Source organism: Saccostrea cucullata, unplaced genomic scaffold, assembly GCF_032062105.1.
Source record: "Saccostrea cucullata isolate Sc308-1 unplaced genomic scaffold, CSIRO_AGI_Scuc_v1 ctg1453, whole genome shotgun sequence".
Classification (NCBI taxonomy): Eukaryota; Metazoa; Mollusca; class Bivalvia; order Ostreida; family Ostreidae; genus Saccostrea; species Saccostrea cuccullata.
In genome coordinates, this window is record NW_026923611.1 from 153,349 (window position 1) to 175,601 (window position 22,253).

General features: G+C 33.3%; 2 long non-coding RNA genes across 3 annotated transcripts; one reads left to right on the forward strand and one right to left on the reverse strand.

Annotated features, from left to right (window-relative positions):
* Positions 1–2,280: 2,280 nt before the first annotated feature.
* Positions 2,281–3,955, reverse strand: LOC134264473 (uncharacterized). The gene is made up of 2 exons (XR_009991527.1): positions 3,878–3,955; positions 2,281–2,554 (listed from the first exon to the last, which is right to left on the reverse strand). It is a non-coding gene; the product is annotated as an uncharacterized LOC134264473 (long non-coding RNA).
* Positions 3,956–8,413: 4,458 nt separating this feature from the next.
* On the forward strand, positions 8,414–12,761 carry LOC134264474 (uncharacterized). 2 transcript variants are annotated; one of them, XR_009991528.1, is made up of 2 exons: positions 8,414–8,580; positions 12,470–12,761. It is a non-coding gene; the product is annotated as an uncharacterized LOC134264474 (long non-coding RNA). The 2 variants fall into 2 exon arrangements; XR_009991529.1 differs by lacking the exon at positions 8,414–8,580 and adding an exon at positions 10,385–10,486.
* Positions 12,762–22,253: the final 9,492 nt, after the last annotated feature.

A 22,253-nucleotide genomic window follows, 5' to 3' on the forward strand; every position in this document is an offset into this window, starting at 1 on the left:
TAATTTCATTTATATCAATAATATTTATTCAATATTGTATGATATTTAAATTGTATACCTGTCAGTTAAAACACACTGCTACACAACCACCATGTATGTTTGCTAAACATGTTATTATAACGACTGTAGAATTTACGAAATGTTGACTTTAAACGTAATTGTTGAATAATTGATTTATTGATTGTATGTTGTTTAACGTCACTTTTAAGAATTTTTCACTCATATGGAGACGCCACCACTTGGCGGTGGAGAGCTACATATTTTGTCCTATACTCGGCACTCAGGGCCATTTGTGAGGGATCTTTTTCATGCAAGCACCTACTGCAACACGGGACCCCGGTTTATACGGTCTCATCCGAAGATCCATTCTCCACGTCCTACATTGGGATTTGAACCCTCGACGTAAGGATCAACTCCTTACTTCGCGACTATAGAGCAGATGCACTAACCACTGGAGTCATGCGGGCGAATATGATTATTGATATATCATCCTAGTAATATCAACTTATGAGTGAGTAGCCTGTCTTGATTTAAAAATTGATCATAATCAGAGCATGCTCCTGAGTAGCGAATTAAATGGGAGGCATAAACGTCATATATGGATGATATCAGAATATTTTACAAAAATATTCTTTGACGATGGAAAAGCTGAAGCCATCACAGTTGTCACACCATTTTGATGTAATTTGTCCTGTGTTGTCGATAACCACTGATACAACAAAATACGAAGCAGATGTGCAAGACTCTATGGTTTTATATTTCAAATTCACTGGGATGAATCGAGTCGACCTAAAAATGGAAATTACTCGTTGATAAAAAACTATCGATACATCTGAATGTCAAATTGAAATTTTTTCTTCTTCTCGTGTAGATGTTTTCAATAAACTCTGCTTCATAGGAAAATAAACAAGAGGCCCATGGGCCACATCGCTCACCCGAGCATTGTGGCTAGGAAAAAGTAGTAATTGGTTTACTATTGAAAAGTTTGAATCCAAAAGTTTGGCCCCGCCCTACCCCCGGGGGTCATGATTTGAAAAAACTTGAATCTACACTACCTTAGGATGCTTCCAAATAAATATGAGCAATTATGGCTTTGCTGTTCTTGAGAAGAAGATTTTTAAAGAATTTTCCTATATATTTCTATATAAAACTTTGGTCGGCCATTGTGGCCCCGCCCTACCCCCGGGGGTCACGATTTGAACAAATTTGAATCTACACTACCTGGGGATGCTTCCATATAAATATGAGCAATTATGGCTTTGGTGTTCTCAAGAAGAAGATTTATAAAGAATTTACCTAGATATTTCTATATAAAACTTTGGTCAGCCATTGTGGCCTCGCCCTACCCTCGGGGGTCATGATTTGAACAAATTTGAATCTACACTACCTGGGGATGCTTCCATATAAATATGAGCAATTATGGCTTTGCTGTTTTTGAGAAGAAGATTTTTAAAGAATTTTCCTATATATTTCTATATAAAACTTTGGTCGGCCATTGTGGCCCCGCCCTACCCCCGGGGGTCATGATTTAAACAAACTTGAATCTACACTACCTGGGGATGCTTCCATACAAATATGAGCAATTCTGGCTCCGCTGTTCTTGAGAAGAAGATTTTTAAAGAATTTTCCTATACATTTCTATATAAAACTTTGGTCGGCCATTGTGGCCCCGCCCTACCCCCGGGGGACATGATTTGAACAAACTTGAATCTACACTACCTGAGGATGTTTCCCCATAAGTTTCAACTTTCCTGGCACAGTGGTTCTTAAGAAGAAGATTTTTAAAACGTACCACCAAATTTTCACTAATTCTCAATTATCTCCCCTTGAATAAGGGCATGGCCCTTTATTTGAACAAACTTGAATCCCCTTCACCCAAGGATGCCTTGTGGCAAGTTTGGTCGAAATTGGCACAGCGGTTCTTGAGAAGAAGTCGAAAATGTGAAAAGTTTACGGACAGACAGACAGACGGACGCCGGACAAAATGTGATCAGAAAAGCTCACTTGAGCCTTCGGCTCAGGTGAGCTAAAAAGGTTTGGCTAAAAAAGAAGCACAATAAGTGCCCTTCGGGATTCAATAGTTTGTTAAAGACTTGATTTTCGAAGACCTGTATCTGTTTTCTGTTTCGCAAATCTTAAATTCACAGTCGAATGTTATCTGAAATGATTATAAATATTAGCTTTTTCAGTCCTACATAGTATATTTAAATTACCCCCCCCCCCCACCTCCCTAAAAAAATCAGCTAACAACAATAACAACAACAACTAGAATAAACAGTCTAAGATGTTAGATTTTTTTTATTTATTCATTAAAGCTTTTGTGATTGGTGCTGCTAAAAATAACCTCCAAAGGCAAATAGTAAGGCACCGTTGAAGATTTCTATTACAACTTGCTATACAAGAGTAGCTGGGCGGTTTGCAGGATCTTAAACATTTGGAAAAGTTCTCTTTACAGGTCCTTACACACTCCGTGTAAGAAGTGCTCTGGGAGGTGGTGGTAGCAGCGAAGCAGACAAAGATTAGAAAAATCAATACTCTCATCCTGGATAAATAGCTGTAAAATACAAACAAAAATTCATTGTAAGAAAGGGATTTACGGGGGATGTTAAGAAATTTTACAGACCATGAAACATATGGAGATTAATCTTCGTTACTTGAAATACATGGTTATTGAGATAACAAACAATATTTAAGCTCAAAAGTCCATAAAGCAATACAAAAAAGGAGAAGAGCAAACACGGACCTCCAAAAATCAGAGGTTGGATCAGGTGCCTTGTAGGAGTGAGCATCCCCTGCCAACAGGTCACACCAGCCGTGTGCTCCTTGTCAAGATCGAAAAATAACGGGAAAATTCTCAATTCAGTGTGTAAATAATGGACTAACAATTGATATGAAAAACGTCAGTCAGCATTTGTCTCAATGATAAATTGTATTTAGTGACAAAGTCATTGTATCGACCATAAAACCTACGAAATGATGGCTTTAAACGACTGATTGTACTCTTTCAAGAAATTGAAAATGAAAACTTTATCATATGCAAAAAATAAATTGTTATTGTGTAAAACTCCATTTCATGTTATTTGATACAAGTAATGTTACTTAATTTTAACATTCACTGTTTTGGCACCACATAATAAAATTGTAATGATAAATGCAGTGCCTGCTGTCAAATCTTTTTGTGATTATTCATAACATTTTTTTTTATCAAATAACAAAATTGTTACGTTAAAAACATAACATGACATTCTCATTTTTTTAAATGAAATACTTCCCGCTTCTTTTAGCTTAAGCTTACAGAATTTATTTTATTGTTCTACACAGTACAGTTAAACATTTTTTTTTCATTACGTTCTACAACATCATTCTTGTCAGTTTTTAAAGAGGACTACCTTTGTTCTGAATTTGATTTTTTTCAACGAAGAAAAATTAAGGCATAATTTGATATTTCAATTTGTCTCATTTATTTTCTTCATTATTTTATCAAGGAAAAAAGTGTCAATCACTCTGGAGTTGATATTAAACGCATGCTGGATTTCTTTATTGACATCATTTTTGTAAGTCTTCGGAAACCAGGTTCTTTATTTATTGGTATTCCAATGGGTACTTATTGTGCGCTCTGTCATTGACAGATCTGCTTTGGCATTCATATGAAGCAGAATGTATTCGAAAACTTTTACATGAGAAGAAGTGAACACTTGCTACGACCTTAATATTTTCATTTCAATATATCGACAAGGTATTATCAATTAACAAAAGTGACTTCCATTTCAACTCGATAGGTCCCAGTGAACTTGAAAAGAAAGACACCACAAAGTATGCTACATTTAAATTTCTAAACTTTTTAAGTTGATACAGAAACCTGTAGATTGTGACTTACTTTGCTCTCATTGTTAAAAGTAACCAGAAATAAAACAATTCCTGGTCTATAGCACCAATTTATACAAAACTAGTAGGTTTTTATCCTTTTTTATTCTGACATGTGATCCTTATTTACGAACCTTTTTTTTGTATTCGATAGCTTGACATATGTTTTTACGACGTTTTAATTTATCACATACCGGATATACCTAGTGATATTAAATTTGATGGTGCTCAGAGGGTGTTCATAGTCCCAGATATAAAAGTACTTTTTATTGGCTATCTTACCATAATGTTGCCTTTCCAATTATACTTGGTATGTAGGACTGTCAGTGACCTATAAACCCCAATTGGGCACCACCCTCAAATCAAGATATCCCTACATAAGTACTATTTATGGACTCAGTCCCCTTACCTGCACCACAGGAGTTCTAGCCTTGAGCTCTTCTTTAACTAGGTCAAGAATCTTTATGCTAACTTTGTATTTTTGTTCAAATTTAATCACTTAGTATTGATGAACATAATTGGTCTATTCTGATTGTTCCATTATAAAAAAAAAATCTAAAAATTACAGTGCATTGTACCAACATCAAAATCCTATCTGTTTTAAAAAGATATTAAATGAAATACAGTCCCTTTTCCAATTTTAAAGTCACTACATGTGGTACACAATTATTGTCCATCCTTGTTTAATAAACTTTATTTTATTTTACTGCCATTAATAAGTCCACTTTTAATTGTTTAAACGTTTGTAATATGAATATAACCTCCAAGTATAAAATTTTCAAATAAAAAGGCCGTTCTGTGAGTTAACAATAAATCTCTTGGGTTTTCCTCGGTATATAAGGGTATTTTTAATTTTTAAAATAGAATAAAGAATGAAACAGAAGGTAAAGTAGTCATAAAACAAATGTAAGACCAAGAAATAATTCTTGTTAAATAAATATAATTCATATCATGTATTTTGATTGCGTATTAAAAGACAAGTCAATTTAAAGTACTTTAGGAGTACTTTAAAACAATATGATTTAAATGCTGGCTGACGTTTTTATACTAATTGTTAGTCCATTATTTATACACTGAATTGACGAAGAATATTTCCGTTATATTAAACGATCGTGACAAGGAGCACACGGCGGATGTGACCGGTTGGCAGGGGATGCCACTCCTCCATGGCACCTGATCCCACCTCTGATTTTTTGGAGGTCCGTGTTGGCTCTGCTACTATTTTGTATTGTTTTATGGGCTCTGATACTGAATACTGTACGTTATCTCCATATCCTTCATTACCATCGTTAACCGAGTTCTATTGGAATGTAACAGATGTATACACCTTTTAAAATAATGATATAATTTTTGAATATTTTTGTTTCTAAAATGTCGAAATACTACTTAGAAACAGGTGCTGCACAATAAAACACGATAGAATTATCATGAATAATCGATGATGGTAAAACGAGAATGTATAACTGAAGTGTAGAATGAACAGTGCCTAGGATAAAGTTTTGCCAATTAACTCGCCAGGTTGTGTTGTTTTTTATTCAAATTTTTAATAATATAAATCATATACTCAGTTTTGATGCACGAAATTTAATTTTCACAACTTAGGTCTCTTCATCATGCCTTTAATTATGATCATGCCGAAACTCTGGAAATCCAAAACATTTTAATGAAATAAGGACAGCTGCATATTTGGAGAGCTCTGCTTTTAAAACAAATTCTTACTGAGTTAAAATACAGTGTATCTTCTGTGACAAAAAACAGTACTTATTCATTAAACATATTACTCAGCATTTTAATATTTAATAATGCTGCATTATCTGTATTGTAGTGAATTGAATTAAAACATGCATTTCGTATTTTTTTTTTAATCTTAATGCTTTCTTTGGTTGTTAGAAAAAAAATCATTACCCGCTTAAGCTTACTATTACACTGTCTGTAAATATTTCATATGTACCCGAAATGGGTTTTGTTTAAGGAAAAGCTGTATTATTTTTCGATTTCATGATGTGATCAATCGATTGGCTTGCCTGATAATTTACATAAACGCCGAGCCAATCGTCATGAAATAAAAAAAAAATAAGACAGTTATTCTCTATATTCATATACTCTTGATTCCGCCAATCCACGTGCTACAAACCTTGCTTCTGTCTAGCTATTTGTCCCACCCTGCTTGTGATTTTTTTTAAACCGCGCCTATTGATGATTCAGTGCATTAACTATTTGTACATGTACTTTTGTCTCGGACAAAGACATTGAAAATGTAAATATTTTCGAATGTAGCTCCTGCCTCTGATCCTCGTTAATTTCATCTTATTAATCGTCCCCCGCTTTTGCGAAAGTGGAAAGACATTAAATCCCATTCGTCTGTTCGTCGGTCAGTCTGTCAGTCTGCCCGTCTGTCCCCAAACATTTAACTTTGGTCATAACTTTTAATGAGAATAGGTATGACTTTCATGTTTCACGTGTGTATTACCTGTGGCGAAACCTTTCCGAATACACCATGATTTTTTTTACCCCGTGACCTTGAAGCTTGACCTAACTTTCAAAATTGTTATCTTTCCTTGTTATTTTTGATTGAGAAGAAATACGGCTTTTACAGTTAACAAGATATTTCCGAGCAAGCTATGATTTTTGTTACCCTGACTTTCACCTTCATTTTTAACCTTATTAAAAAAAATTGATAGATTTGGTGATTACTTTTGAATAACATATGATAGGGCTTTCATAAATAATGACGCCCCGGTCATAATTTCCATCAACTATGACATCGAAAGCGGGGGGCCATAATTCTTTCAATTTGCATGTTAAACTTGTAAAAATATTTTCGAGAGATGGCAATGACGTGCAAGCTTTCAAATGTAAAGACAAATTGCTTGAAAGCGTGTTTTACAATCAATTAGTATAATCTTTCTTTATTGTAATTCCACCCTCCTATGATGTCATAGGTTTTTGCAAAAACTGTAATTATTTTAAATTCATACCTAATATAACAATATCTCTTGGAAGAATGATTTACAATAGGTGTAATGATAAATATTGTAAAGTTAAAGAATTTTAAAAATGCATATTTTCTGTATTTAATCAATTATTCAATCTTTAAAAAATGTTGACAAGGGCAATAACTCCTTCTAAGGTCTCTTCATTTCAGGCATTTGCTTTATTATAAAATAGTTTCCCTAATATTTACAATTCAAAAGTACGAGGGTTGTCCCAAAAAGTCGTACACAGGGAAAACAGTTTTGTTTCTCTTTGCTTTATTAAATTTCTTTCGTTGTCATAGCAAAGAGTAACATTTTATGATCATGCACTTCATGTTTCACGATGAAATCACTTATAAGAAAGTTATGAAAAAATAAAGAAAGAATATTAGTGTACACCGGCGCACGAAAGCAAGCGTAAATTACGTCTCTTATAACGTCATGATCTATTTGTCTGCTTCACTCGCGGGTACTGTACAATGTATTAACATTCAATATTTTTTTAAGTGATAGACCAGTCTTGATTAAGGGACATATTTAAATTCACTACTGTCCGTTTGTTTTCTTTATACTTGTTCTTTTTTAAAGCAGATTCAAATTTCAGTCAAAATTTAGTCGAAAGATCGTCTTACATTGTAGGCAGCAGAGAATACAAATTGTTTTACGTCGTTCGCGGTCCAGATTGTGACCAATTGTCTGCGTTTATCAAACAGTACTCTACTTCTTACATGCCGTATTTAACTATTTTCGGTACAGAAGAAAAACTCATTTAATATCGTGCAATTTAAAAATAATTTCTTTATTAAAATCTGTTGTGTAAGGTCACTTCTGTACTCTTTTTTCCCGTCTCAGATGTATATTAACTATATCCAATACAATTTATTACATCTCTGTGCGCCGACCACGCGTTTGACGACGTCATTTTCATCATACTCAAATTCAACGATACTATAAAAATCTTGACACCAAGCGTCTGTTTCTAATGATATTTAAATAAAATTTTGACATAATATTAAGATTTTTATTCTGGTTTCAGTGATTTAAATTTGAGTTCAATGTATTTCATAGTACTAAAGAAATTAAAGCAAATGTAGTAGTTATATGCGTAAATAATTCCGAATTTTGTGCCGACAGGTCTTATCGGCCTTCATATAAATCGTCCTAATATTATTTATATGAAAGATATGCATTTAAAAATTCACAAATTTAAAGAACATTGACTATATTTGGTAAGTATTGGTTGCGTGTTTCAAAAATTATACACATTGTCTACGACTTTTTGAGAAACCTTCGTATCTTTTAAGTAGGAAGTATTTAGGAACACTAAGCATCAGAATTATGCATTTTAACCAGTTTTTACATATTTTTCATAATACTGTTTACAAAAAATGTGCGATTTTTTATGTTGACATACACTTTTATTTATTTATGTTTCGCATCTTAAATAATATGGTGACCTATACATTTTTTGCAATATCTCGAAAGTTTAAAGTATATTAAATGAAAATAATATTGTAAAGATGACTTTTTTTTGAAAGATGACTCACTAGATAAAAAAATAGGATTCCGCATCTGCCGCTGCTTAATTAAGATATTATTACATAGTAAAACACAATCTCGACATTTATCTATATATTTTATGGTCTTGTGTGTCACGGATATGCCATAAGATTATTATAAATATGCTGGGTAAAAATGCGTGTTAACATAGGAGCGCGTAATTCTTAAGGATTAATTTAAGGTAAGCTATTTATTCAGGTATAAATTTTTGAGTCTGTGACCTTGAAGCGAAGCCTACTTAAACAATTTAAATATAATTTTAAATGGACATAACTTTTGAATGATACAAGATAGGGTTTTCATATAATAATGATATTAAACAAGTATAAGAGGGGTGATCAAAAAGTTCACGAGCTCTGTGTATCTCTACAAACGTAACATTATATAAATATTGCATTTAGTTGAGTGTAACATTGAAAATTTTCACCCCAAGAAAACCATTGTCAACCGAGGGGCAGCCGAGATTGACAATGGTTTTCGAGGGGTGAAAATTTTCAATGTTACACTCAACTATATGCAATATTTATTATATTATACTGAATGTTTTATACAAATACATATATAACAATATTTACATTCGCTGTGTTTTTCTACTAAGCCAACTGTGAAATTGATTTGAAAGTCATTTTTGTGTAAACTCACGCGTAGAAATATATAGGAAAAAACGTGCGTTAACGTGACGTCACAATGAGGCTTCAGCGACGTTAATAAAAATGCAGCGATATAGGGCAGCGAGAAATTTAAATATAGAGTATATTTTAGTTGCTTCTGAACATGTAAAATGTAAATATAAGGAATGTTTTTCAGTTTAGTGTGAATTATTGGTGTGTGAATCACACAAACTTGCATGTAGGCATGTTTTTCATGAAGCGCGCTAGCGCGCTTCATGAAATATGCCTACGTGACAAGTCTGTGTGATTCACACACCAATAACTCACACAAAACTCTAAAACATTCCTTAAGTGAACCGTGCGTGCATAAATTCTGCGCAGTCGCTATTTTTTGGAATATCACCTGTCGTCAAGCAATGTTGACTGTTGCTACGCTGGAGGGCGTGGCTTCATTATTCAGCGGGTAATAGTGTTTTTTGCAAATTTTTCTCTACCATTCAGATTCAACTAATTTACATGAAAATTTAATATCTTGAATTGCTACACAACGTTGTAACGTCAAAAAGATGTCTAAATAGATCGTTTATGATGTGCAGTGTCTATACAATAGTAATACTTAATGAATAACCATCTTCTTTTTTTGATTTTATGATGATGATCAATTGCTTGCGTAATTGCTTGCGTAATAATTTGCATAAACGCCTTCGGCGTTGATGCATAAAATTATCACGCAAGCCAATCGATTATTCATCATTGAAAAATCGAAACAAGCCAATCGATTATAAAATCATCATTGAAAAATCGAAAAATAAGACAGTTATTCCTTATATTTACATGGTATTGATTCCGCCAAACCACGTGCTACAAGCCCCGCTTCTTGTCACTATTTGTCCCGCCCTGCACGTGATTTTTTTTAACTGCGCCTATCAATGAACCAGTATATTGATTAAAATAGAAATAAAGTACATGTACATTAACTATTTATAATTCTATCTGGAGCAAAGACATTGGAAATGTAAATATATAATTATACGTTCATAAAAGTTATTTTTAACATCTTTTTTTTTTATTTACGAATCGATGCATTTATATCGAAAATGCAGATTCATGAGTTTCCAAGTCATACTTGAACCGTATCTTACTTTATTAATGATTATAAATCAACGTGTAAATATTCACCATACAATTCTATATTTGTTGCAGGTACATGTAATTTACATTGTACTTGTCTACTTGTCTTTATAGTTGATCAATCACTTAAGAATAAATTAAAAACCCAAGCCGTTCATTGGTTGGACCCATTAGTCGTATACGATTTGTAGTACAGAACAGGAACATGCCCTACCCGACATACTGTCAGATACGACTTCAGAAAGTCGTATAATACAAGTAATAACGAATTTCACACAGTAATAGTTTGCTGTTTACGACAACTTGTATACGACTCGTAATACCGTGTAAAGCCGCCTTAACCAGGTAGGTCTAACTGATTAATTAATTGACGATGTTTGTACAATTTATACAAATTAATTGAGATTTACCCGTATGATTCCAATTGATGATTGCTCTAAAAGTGCTCAAAATACCAACAGTACACTAATTATATAGCCTCCAGGGAGTTAGCTTAATATTGTAATTAGCAATACTTTTACACATACGATGTTGAAAATTCATACGAGCCGTATTATAAATTATGTGAAATTATACGCGTATTATTTTTACGGATCTATAAAACTCGTAAAAATTAGCAGCAAGTAAAAAATACCCGTTATACGCGTACGGTATGTGTATATTTATATATGTGTGTATATTTTTTAAAAGAGAATAATGAATCACTTTAAGGTAACAGTATAAATTAATACTGTGGACAGAACCTTGGTTAAATTTTTTTTTCATTAGAACAATTCATTGTGACGGTTTATTTGTTTTCTGTCATGGTGTTTTTTCTATGAGGTCAAGATATGAAACTCTTCAATTGCATATAGATTAAAAATTATAACTACATTTGTATATTTCATGATGATCATTCGGGAAAAAATCAACAGAAAAGACAGTTTAAGGAAAGAGAGACGTACTGATAGACAATTAACACGTGAAATTGAAGGGTACAAAAATTGGTATAGATGAATAAACATTCATAGGAAATTCACATTGTTTCCGAATCGTGCATTATAAGAACGTCAGACGTCATTTTAGCCAGCTAGTGGACACTTCCGCAAGACATTCTGACTATTTATAATTTTGATTTTAACTTATAAAATCAAAAGAGACCTACATGTACCTAGAGTGATTTTTAAGTACTTTCCACTAATATAAATTTTCATAATTTTTCTGTCTTCAATTCGGAATAAATCAATAAGCTATCAACAAATACATTTTTAATATGACGTCATGTACGCATCGTTGCCGATGAGAGGGCTACCTGATATAATTTTCAATACTGAAACCGAATATCGGTTTTTTAATTGAAATTATTTAATCAGAATTTTTGCGGTGCCAGACAACTCGACGAAAGACAGGTCACCGACAAAATTGAAATTCACCGACTCTTGCAAATTCGCCGAATGGACAATTCACCGACAATATTGTCGGTGACTAGAAATTCATGTAATAATTGTTAGATGTTCTGTGAAGTATTCAGATATAATAAACATAATCAAAGATGTATAAAAATACATGTTTTTCTTTGTCTTTTTTGTATATCCATAATTGTTGGTCTAGCGCATACAGATTGCTTCTCGTGATTCCGAGCAAGGTCATAGGTCAGCAATATTGGGTGAAGATTTTCATTAATGAAAAAAAAAAGATTTGAAATGAATAAAAACGTTTATTCACATACATGAATTTTCTCTAAATATTTGTTAAATTTCCATGTTTTATATATTCGGTCGACGATGTGTCTGTCGATGACCCTTCTTTCTGAATTTTTGATCACTTCTCGTATCACCAGTGACAAGACATTTCTAAATACCAATGATGATAGACCTCGTGACTTTGATGTTTGACCCACTTTTCAAAAACTTTAACTTTGTTCATGATTTTTAAACGGGCGTTCAAACTGAATCTGTGTATTGCCTGTGACGAGACTTTTCTAGAAATATTATGATTTTTTATCATGTGACCTTGACCTTGAAGTTTGACATACTTGTTATAAACGTTTACTTTTCCTTTTAACTTATGATCAGGAAAAGATAGGACCTTCAGATTTGACCCTGACCTTCAAGATTGACTTAATTTTCAATAAATTCTACTTTCAAATTTGGTCATTTGAAACTCTTGGTGTGATAACTTCTGAATGACATATGATGGGACATTCATACTTGACACAATATGCCGTAAATAATGACATTTCACCAACAAAGACCCCGAAAGCGGGGACCACTATTCTTTGAATTTGCTTGTAATCAATTAAGACCTACTGTTAACCATCATTTTAAGAGAAATAATTTTTTATTGCAGCACGTTTGTGGTTCAGAATGAGGATCCTATTGCTGTTTATTTTGTTTCTCTGTCTTCAGGAGAACATGTGCAGTGGAGCTTGTCCTCCTTGCTCGGATACTTACACTTCCTGTGTGACGGGTTGTCTAGGACGCAGCAGCATGTACACATGTATCGACAGCTGCATCCGGGCATTGAGGACATGCATTAGCAACTGTGTGGGATAAAACATGCTTCTATGCCTTGATTTGCCTTTATTTGTTATGGCCAGGAGTGTAAAGCCTAGATAAATAATAAAACATTTTCAAACTTTTGCATTTGAATATCTAACAGAACTTGAAATTTAAACTCTGCGACATTAATTAAGATTTATATTTTAGAAAAGATGATTGGCATGTTTTTCTTCCATTTTATTATCTTATTTTTCTGTTAAATATCACAATGTAGAGTGCTGCCATTCTAATAATACACTACAGTGGTTCAAAGAAAGCTTGATTTGCGATGGTTGCATTTCATGTCCGACATTTTATAAAGCAATCATCTTTTCATTACCGACAATTTATAGTTTAAATTTATGATATTTGTAATATAAAACAGAATTAAAGACTTCTATAATAAAGATTCTTAAAGAACGAATTATTGATAATGAGACATATGGAAATAGAAAACAGTATTCAAGATCAAAAGTTCATAAAACAACACAAAATAGGAACAGAGCAAACACGAACCTCAAAAACATCAGACTTCTGGTCAGGTGTCATGGAGAAGTGAGAATTCACTGCCGACAGGTCACACCCGCCTCGACGCCCATAAAGAATTGTCATGATTGGGAAATAACGGAAAAATCCCATTTCTATTCAGTGTATAAATAATGGACAAATAATTCGTATGAAAAAACGTCAATCAGCATTTGACTCATTGATAAATTGTATTTGCTGACAAAGTCATTTTATCGACCATATGACTTCAGAAATGATTACTTTAAACAACACTGCTGAAATTGTTGTTTCATCAACTTGTTTATCAATAATTTACCTCTTTTTAGAAAGTACTTATACGTAGAGCATGCTCTTGCATTTCGAATCAACTGAGATATATAACCTCAGAAATTCCAGCATCTTTTCGATGTCAACTTCAGAGGATTTCTGTGTACAATCAAGAATGTTTTTTATCAAAATAATTTTGCAAATGACCAATGACAAGATAATTAAATTTTCGATTTCCATTTTTATTGAAAAAGCAGCTGTCAATGATATCAAAAAGCATTGACTTTAATTCATCGGGGGATGGTTGTACATAAAGTTAAAAAGTCGTAAGTTTTTAAACTGTTGATTTTGGTAAAATTTTGTGATTTCAAATTGTCCAAAAGTTCCTAAGATCTAATAAGTATCCACATCTGATTTACATCACGTCTTGAATATACTGTAGTCATTTGTTATATTGTTGCATAGTACTCTTGAACTTTCCCCTTTACTACTATTGAGGAGTAAAGAAAGAGGCTTGGTTGAACATTAACTTGAACCGGGTATGTATCTTTTATGTAAGGATTTCTATGAAGTTTAGGAATTCGAATGTGGATATGGTAGTTCAAATTAATTTTTGTTCTTTGTGATATTAAAATTATTCAAAATTGACATATGATTTTCGAGAAGTTCTTCGTTAGAAGCCAAGGGAACTATTAGCATAAGTTGGATTTCCACTTGTAGAATTAAAACCAAGTTAATTTAAAATACAATTAATATAATGAGCTTTAGAAACAATGACACTGTTGTTACCTGCTTTTTCGGCAGGAACTAGTATGTACTGATCATGTAATCTTTTTAATTCTTGTTTCACTTCTGGATTGTCGAACACAGAAGGATATAATGGTTTTCATATTGACTAGCAATTTTTATACGCGATTGTAACAAAGATCTGATATATTTAATCCATTCTGACAAAGCGTCAACGTCTTCTTTTTCATAGCTGGTCCATCATCTGGAATAATCTTCGACAGAATCCATAATATTTATGAAACTCCGACGCCAATTGAAGAATCGGAGTTCCCTTTATATTTAGGATCTTTCAAATCCAAGGACCTCATTTTTAACTATTTTACGTCATCTGTAATAACGTGTCCAGCAAGACTTTAGTTATATGGTGAAAAAGCACATGAGAATTTTTAACCCCTTGGCACATGTAAATGTTTTGATATTTAGCTCTCTCCTTTTCAAATATGTTTAGTTTGAGATAAGATGAAACTTATACGGCATACAGAAAATAGTCGAGGGAATAAAACCATCACCGTTAATAAAGTGCTGTTTTGGGGTGCAGTCGATGACATATAATTTAGTAGACATTAAAATTCGGTAATCAGAAATTGAATGCTCATTTAACTTCTGCAAATATTTTAGATGGAATTTGTACTGCATGTGTGTCCAGTGTGTTGTAAATTACTTTGGGTCAAATACAGAATAAGACAAATTATTATACCTCATTATAAATATTCTACACAACGCGTTACCTGATTGGTTCTAGGTTATCACGCGATCGGGCCGTAAAACTTCATATTTCACGTTTTTCATCATATTCCACCTCTTCGGAATACCTAGTGTATTTTCCCGCCATTATAGTTCTCGTTCGTTGAAGGAAAACTCCCGAGAGTAGTAGACGTCACAATAGCCTGGTTAACGTCACAAAACTTTAGGTTAACAATGAAAGTGGATTTGAGAGCGGTGCCGAATTTGATAGTTTATGTTTATTTCAAAGGTTTTGCTTGTTTCGGTATAATTAATATAGAATTTTTGTGTTATTTTTCCATTTTTTATGTAAATTGAGTACAAATTCAATATCTATTGATTTTCTATGTGTTATTCATATATCAAGTGCAAGGTTGTATTTGAAATTACTTAGCGTTTATTACTGAGAGATTGTAAAGATATTCCGTAAATGTTATTTACAAATTGTGTATTTGGACCAGGCGATTGAGCAATAAAGTTAAGCACTATCAATAGATCAAATAATTCGTGTAAGTGGTCAGTGTTCTCTAGAAGTAACAATGTTGATTTTGGTCAAAGTTAATGACTTTGAACGCATCCTAAATTGATTTTATGAAATACGGAATTCTAAATTTGGCAAAAGTAAAACTTCAATTAGTATTAAGGAACACTGATCACATGCTGACCACATGCGGTCATGTCACATGGGTACCGAAAAAGTTAACAAGTTGCAGAATTGTCATGGAAACCGGTTCTGGGGTATATAATGGCCGTGCGCGCCCTGACAACCTGCGGTTTCTCCAAAATAAATCTATAATAGCTTACAACTTGTTTTCTTTTAAGGTACGTACATGTAAATTCAATCATCCTTATGTTTATAATATTCATGTTTATATACTTTGAAAGTTAACGCAACTGAAATGTAATATGTTGATAAAAATGAAATGTTATTAATAATTTGTTTCTTTTTCAGAGTGTTTTGTAAAATTAATAATTTTATTGATATGAGTTGCGGTTTCTCCAAAATAAATCTATAATAGCTTACAACTTGTTTTCTTTTAAGACCGATATCATCAGAGGTTGAAAACAAGTGTTGCCATCCCTCACAAGCCAAGCGGGAATCAGGCTCAAACAAAAATATATAAAAAAACAACTACAATATAATAAACAATTCATTGCATGAATGTTCGGGAAACATGAAGTATATAAAACCAGAAACCCTCGGGGAATATGATTTTTCTTGGCTGAATAAGTCTTCATATTTCCCTCACTATCATGCAATAAATGTATAATATTCCTTTTTGTACAATTTGACTGAATTGGCTTAAACGTACGAGTATGAACTTATTATGCAAAACTTCGATTAAAGGTTAACACATCTTACACGTCAACCAGTCTATCTGTCCATTAACCCACCGGCGTCTCAAAAGGAACGCTAAACAACAAACAGTCCATCATCTGTAATGTATATAAAATCTCATAAATTATGTCCTCCTGGGCATCCAAATATGCACATTCGATATATGTTCCTACAGCTGCGGGCACAAGTGAACCATCTTCTGATGCCGTCAGAGTAGTCACATTTTCCAAAACAATCATTAGGGTCTTCCGTCTCCAATAGAAGACCCTTCTATTATTCTATTGTTTCTTTTTCACTTTTATTCTTAAGGTCTTCCGTTTCCAACGGAAGACCTTCCTGTTATTCTTCGGTTTCTTTTTCCCTATTCTTACCGATTTTGTGCACGCGATTTCTCGAAAACGACTGGATCGATTCTCATGAAACTTTGACATCTGATTGGTACTGATCTGAACGTTATTGGGACTTTTTTTGCTAATGACGTCACTTCCGGTCGTGAGATTTCGACAATTTCCTTATTTTAAAATGTAATTTTGTCTGAACTTAGTAGCGAAAACTGCTTAAGATATGAACTGGAGACTTATTGGAGATGATAGTTCATGACTTATAGGTTTGCAGAATCACCTTTCCGTGTGTCATCTATACTTCCAGTCGCTACCGGAGGTGATATTAAAAACCCAATTTTTCAACTTTTCTTTTTTAATATCTTTATTATTGAATTGGATAAAGGGCACTTTTGTAGAAGCGAAATATGTAATTTGTTTGAAAATCGAATAAGCCAATCTCGAGATATTTGCATTTGAAAATTTGAAGCGGTGATCCCAATGGCTAAATGGTTAGTGCGTTGGATTGTCACGCGGGCAATCCGGGTTCGATCCCACTTATGTCAAAAAAAAATTATCACTTTTTCTGCTCGATCTTTCGTCATTTTTTAATTTTAGACGATTTGCAACTATGTATTTGTTATATGTAGTTTTTATCATATCTTGTGTAATTAGGGGTCACAAGGGGCCAGAATGCTAAATCTTTGACGCTTCGTATCTTGAAAAGAGGGAATATTTTGATAAGCAATATTAAACAAAAGATGGTCAGAATAATGTTCTAAACAATATGCATACTTTGAATTTTTGTAAAACGGCCCCTTTAAGGACTTGGAGCGATGGACCCTAAATATTTCCATTCAGCATATCTCCACAACGAAAAGAAATCTCTGAATAAGTGTTGAACAAGAAATCTTCAAAATGACAAGATATTTCATTTGATATCAAGAAAAAGGGGCTGACTCCTCAAATTAGGGGCTCAGAGGGGCCAAAAGTCTTTCTTCTATAACTCTATAATGATCAATATTTTGTTATGCATTACTGAAGCAAAAGTATTCCTCTTAACGATTTGTAACAATATATGATTAAATTTGGATCATATGCTACGTAAGTAGGGCTGACAAGGGGCCAGAATGTCAAATCTTTGACGCTTTATATCTCAAAAAGGGGGAATATTTTGATAAGCAATATTGAACAAAAGATGATCAGATTAATGTTCTATAAAATATGCATACTCTGAATTTTTGTAAAACGGCCCCATTAGGGACTTGTAGTGGTGGCCCTAATTATTTCCATTTAGCATATCTCCACAACGAAAAGAAATTTCTGAATAAGTGTTGAACAAAAAATCTTTAAAATCACATGACCTTTTATTTGATATCAAGAAAAAGGACTGAGTCTTCAAATTAGGGGCTCAAATGGACCAAATGAATTTCATCTATAACTCTATAATGATCAATATTTTGTTATACATTACTGAAGCAAAGGTATTCATCTTAACGATTTGCAACAATATATGATAACATTTGGATCACATGTTACGTAATTAGGGGCAGGAATTTATCAAAAAGATGTTTTAAAATTATTTTCTTTATTTTTTCTTTGCACCAAAACCAAGTTAAATGATTAGCATCAATTTGCTTACACTGACAATGTTATTTGACTATGGGTTTTTCTCTTCATGATAATTTTTTTTCAGATTTAACATTAATTCAGTAAACCACGGATATAAGGTCAGGTCTAGTGAAATTGAGGTCAGGTCTAGTAAATTTTCTAGCTACTAGTCCGACTGGTCTAGTTAATTCTAAAGTTAATGTTGAGCCCTGAATTAGGGGTCACAAGGGGCCAGAATGTCAAATCTTTGACGCCTTATATCTCAAAAAGGGGGAATATCGCAGCTAGGTTAAGGCCGCCCATAGGAAATATGCCTTAAAATATTCAAAAAAAAATCAATATAATGTTGATATTTTTTTATCATCTTGAGTTTTTATTTAATGGGAATTATACTGATGTATATCTATGTATGGGGTCTTAACCGAGTTCGGCCAAAGCGACTTCACGTACATCAGCTGTTTGTCACGTGACATGTTTAAAACAAAGATCGTAAAAGTTCACCGATATACGGATAATTTTTCACTATGATATTGATTGTGTTTTCTTTAAGACAAATTTCTTAACCCGAAAAGTGCTGGGAGCGATTTCTCCATGCCCGAGAATTATATGAAATTTAGTCGACTTTTGATAAACTATGTGCATTTACATTATACGCATTGAAGAAATGTAAAACTACGGAAAAAATCAACAGCGCACAACTTGCTCCCAGCACTTTTCATAATAGTAGGGACAGTAGCTACATGTGTATAAAATATTATAATTTATAATCAAGCCGATATCGTTGAACTTTTGAGATTTTGGAGGGGTTGTACCTGTGATTGTAGTACGTTTCTTTATATAAAAGTGCATGACTGCGGCTTTATAAGTGACCTAATAGTTATGAATTAAATAAGACTGTGAAGTATTGATTAATGCATTCAGATTATGAATTAATTTCAGTCAGATCACGCTAATTTTCATATTTTCAGTTCCACTAATAGCTTGATCTGCGTCTCAAGTACAGAGAAACTGCGTGTCAAAGTAGCCTATGACGTCATATCTGTTAGTACAGCAAGATCAAGTCGGCTTTGATTTTAAATTCAAATAGTGTTATAATGACAAGATAGGTTACACATTGATTTATATTTACAATAATTAATAGAAATCAAAGTATGTAAGAGTATATGAAAAAGATAATTATTATCTATTCGCCGAGATTCATTTGTACAATTTCACTGTGACGTCATAATCGCATTCCTGAGGCTCTGCATACACTGATCTACCTTTGGGTAGCCCTTAACCTAGTTGCGATTTTGATAAGCAATATTGAACAAAAGATGGTCAGAATAATGTTCTAAACAATATACATACTTTAAATTTTTGTAAAACTGCCCCTTTAAGGACTTGGAACAATGGACCCTAAATATTTCCATTCAGCATATCTCCACAACGAAAAAAATCTCTGATTAAGTGTTGAACAAAAAATTTTCAAAATCACAAGACATTTCATTTGATATAAAAAAAGGGGGGCTGACTCCTCACGTTAGGGGCTCAGTGGGGCAGAAGTCTTTCATCTTTTATTAGCTCTATAATGATCAATATTTTGTCATACATTACTGAAGCAAAAGTATTCATCTTAGCGATTTGCAACATATTATAAAATTTTGATCATATGTTATGTAGGGATCACAAGGGGTCACAAGGGGCCAGAATGCTAAATCTTTGACAGCTTATATCTTGAAAAACCTGATTATTTTGATACGCAATACTGTAAATTCCTTATTTTTCGCGAGTGCTTTTTTCCGCGAACTGGCTCTTTAACGTCAAAACGCGAGAATAATAATTCGCGAATGGACGGTTGATCAACAGAATTTACATTGATTTCAGCACAATAAAAATAAAAACGAGTAATATTTATTCGTGAGCGATGCTTCTAGCGAAATTACGCGGAAATTAATTCCTCGCGTATAATTAGGAATCTACAGTATTGAGCAAAGATGGTCAAAATAATGTTCCAAACAATATGCACTGTCTGCATTTTTTAAAAAGAGCCACATTAAGGACTTGGAGAGGTGACCCATAAATATTTCCATTTAGGATATATCTTCAACGAAAAGAAATCTCTGAATATGTGTTGAACAAAAAGTCTTTGAAATCACAGGACCTTTTATTTGATATCAAGAAAAAGGTTCTGACTACTTAAATTAGGGGCTCAGAGGGGCCAAGAGTTTTTCATCTTTAACTCTTTAATGATCAATATTTTGTGATACATTACAGAAGAAGAGATATGGCACCTGATCCAACCTCTGATGTTTCGGAGGTCCATGTTCCTCTGCTCCTATTTTGTATTGTTTTATGGACTTTGATATTGAATATTGTTCGTTATCTCCATATCCTTCTTAACGATTTGCAACAATATATTATAAAATTTGATCATATTTTTCGTAATGAGGGGTTGCAAGGGGCCAAAATGCTATATCTTTGATGCTGTACATCTCGAAAAGGGGGAGTATTTATGTCATTCGCTTTTAACGAATATTCAGTCAAAATCACATCTCATCTTATCGAGAAATTCAACGGAAGACCTGCTCGTTGCTCGCAACGAGATCTCATCTAGTTATTCTTCTTTTTTTCTTACAATTTTTGTGCAGAAGATTTCTCGGAGATGGCTTGATGGATTTTGTTCAAATTTTCAGAGTTTATGTATATTTATCTGAAGTTTGTACCCCCGATTCAATTTTTGAAAAATCTCCTCCGGTCGGAAGTTATCGCCCTTTCAGTGATTTTTAAAGAGTAAACTCGAAAACGACATTAGCTAGAGAGCTGAAATTTTCAGCAATGATAGACAACACATTGCTGAATTGCATATTGGATTTAAAATTTTTCAGAAAGAAAAAAGTGCTGACTCATCACATTAAGGGCAAAAAGGGGTCAAAACTATTCATTCAATAACTGTTTAGCAATAAGTATTTTGTCATACATTACTGAAGCACAAATGTTTATCTCAACAATCTATAACTATATATTATAATTTTTAGATTGTATGGTACATAATTAGGAAAATTAGAAAATTTAGAGATTCATTTTAGATTTCGAGTTATTTGCATAAGAAATATTTAGGGGCCAACCCTTCAACTCCTTAATGGGGACGTTTAGTGAAAAATAAAAGGTTGCATATTGTTCAGATCATTATTTTGAACATCTTTTTTTCACTAATACTTATCAAAATATTTCTCACTTTCAAGATATAAAGCGTCTAAGATTTAGCATTCTGGCCCCTTGTGGCCCCTAACAGGCTCCGCCCACTTCATTTGCATCATTTTTTGCACTTCATTTCCCAAAGCGTACCGTTCACAAAACGAACCGTTCCGTGCAAGAAACGAAACGTACCGTCCACAAAGCGTACCGTTCCGTGCACAAAGCGTACCGTACCGTTCACAAAGCGAACCGTTCCGAGCACAAAGCGTACCGTACCGTTCACAAAGCGAGCCGTTCCGTGCACAAAGCGTACCGAACCGTGCCGTTCAAGTGGTGTAGTAGCACGGTTTAGGGTCTGTAATTCATGTCTGGAAATTAAGTCCCAACTTCGGTCGACTATAGCAAGAATTATTCACTTAGACCACACTGCCTTTCGCTTCATTTATTTAAGTCATTTAGTTGTTTATTTGACTCACTGTCACTATTATTTCTAGTTCTACATAACTTACCGTTTAGGCATGTAAATCCCAACATAAAAATATTCACTGAAATCTCACTTCAAAATGTGGCTCCCGTGACGAAATTGTTTACCTCCTCGAATAAAAGAGTTCCTATACACTGTTTTTATTCTAGGTGATTCTAAACCAAGTCTACTGTGGCGATTGAACATCACATAGGGTAGATTAGAGTTATTTTTTATTTCTTTTAAAGATTTCTATAAACTGAAAGCCTTTAATTCCTTACGTTATTTATTTATTTATTGATTTATTCGCGCAAAGGACATTGGGTAGTGCAGGAATTCTGGGAATGTTTCACAGAAAAATTTGGTTGACGTATGTACAGATTTCAATCCGAATTTC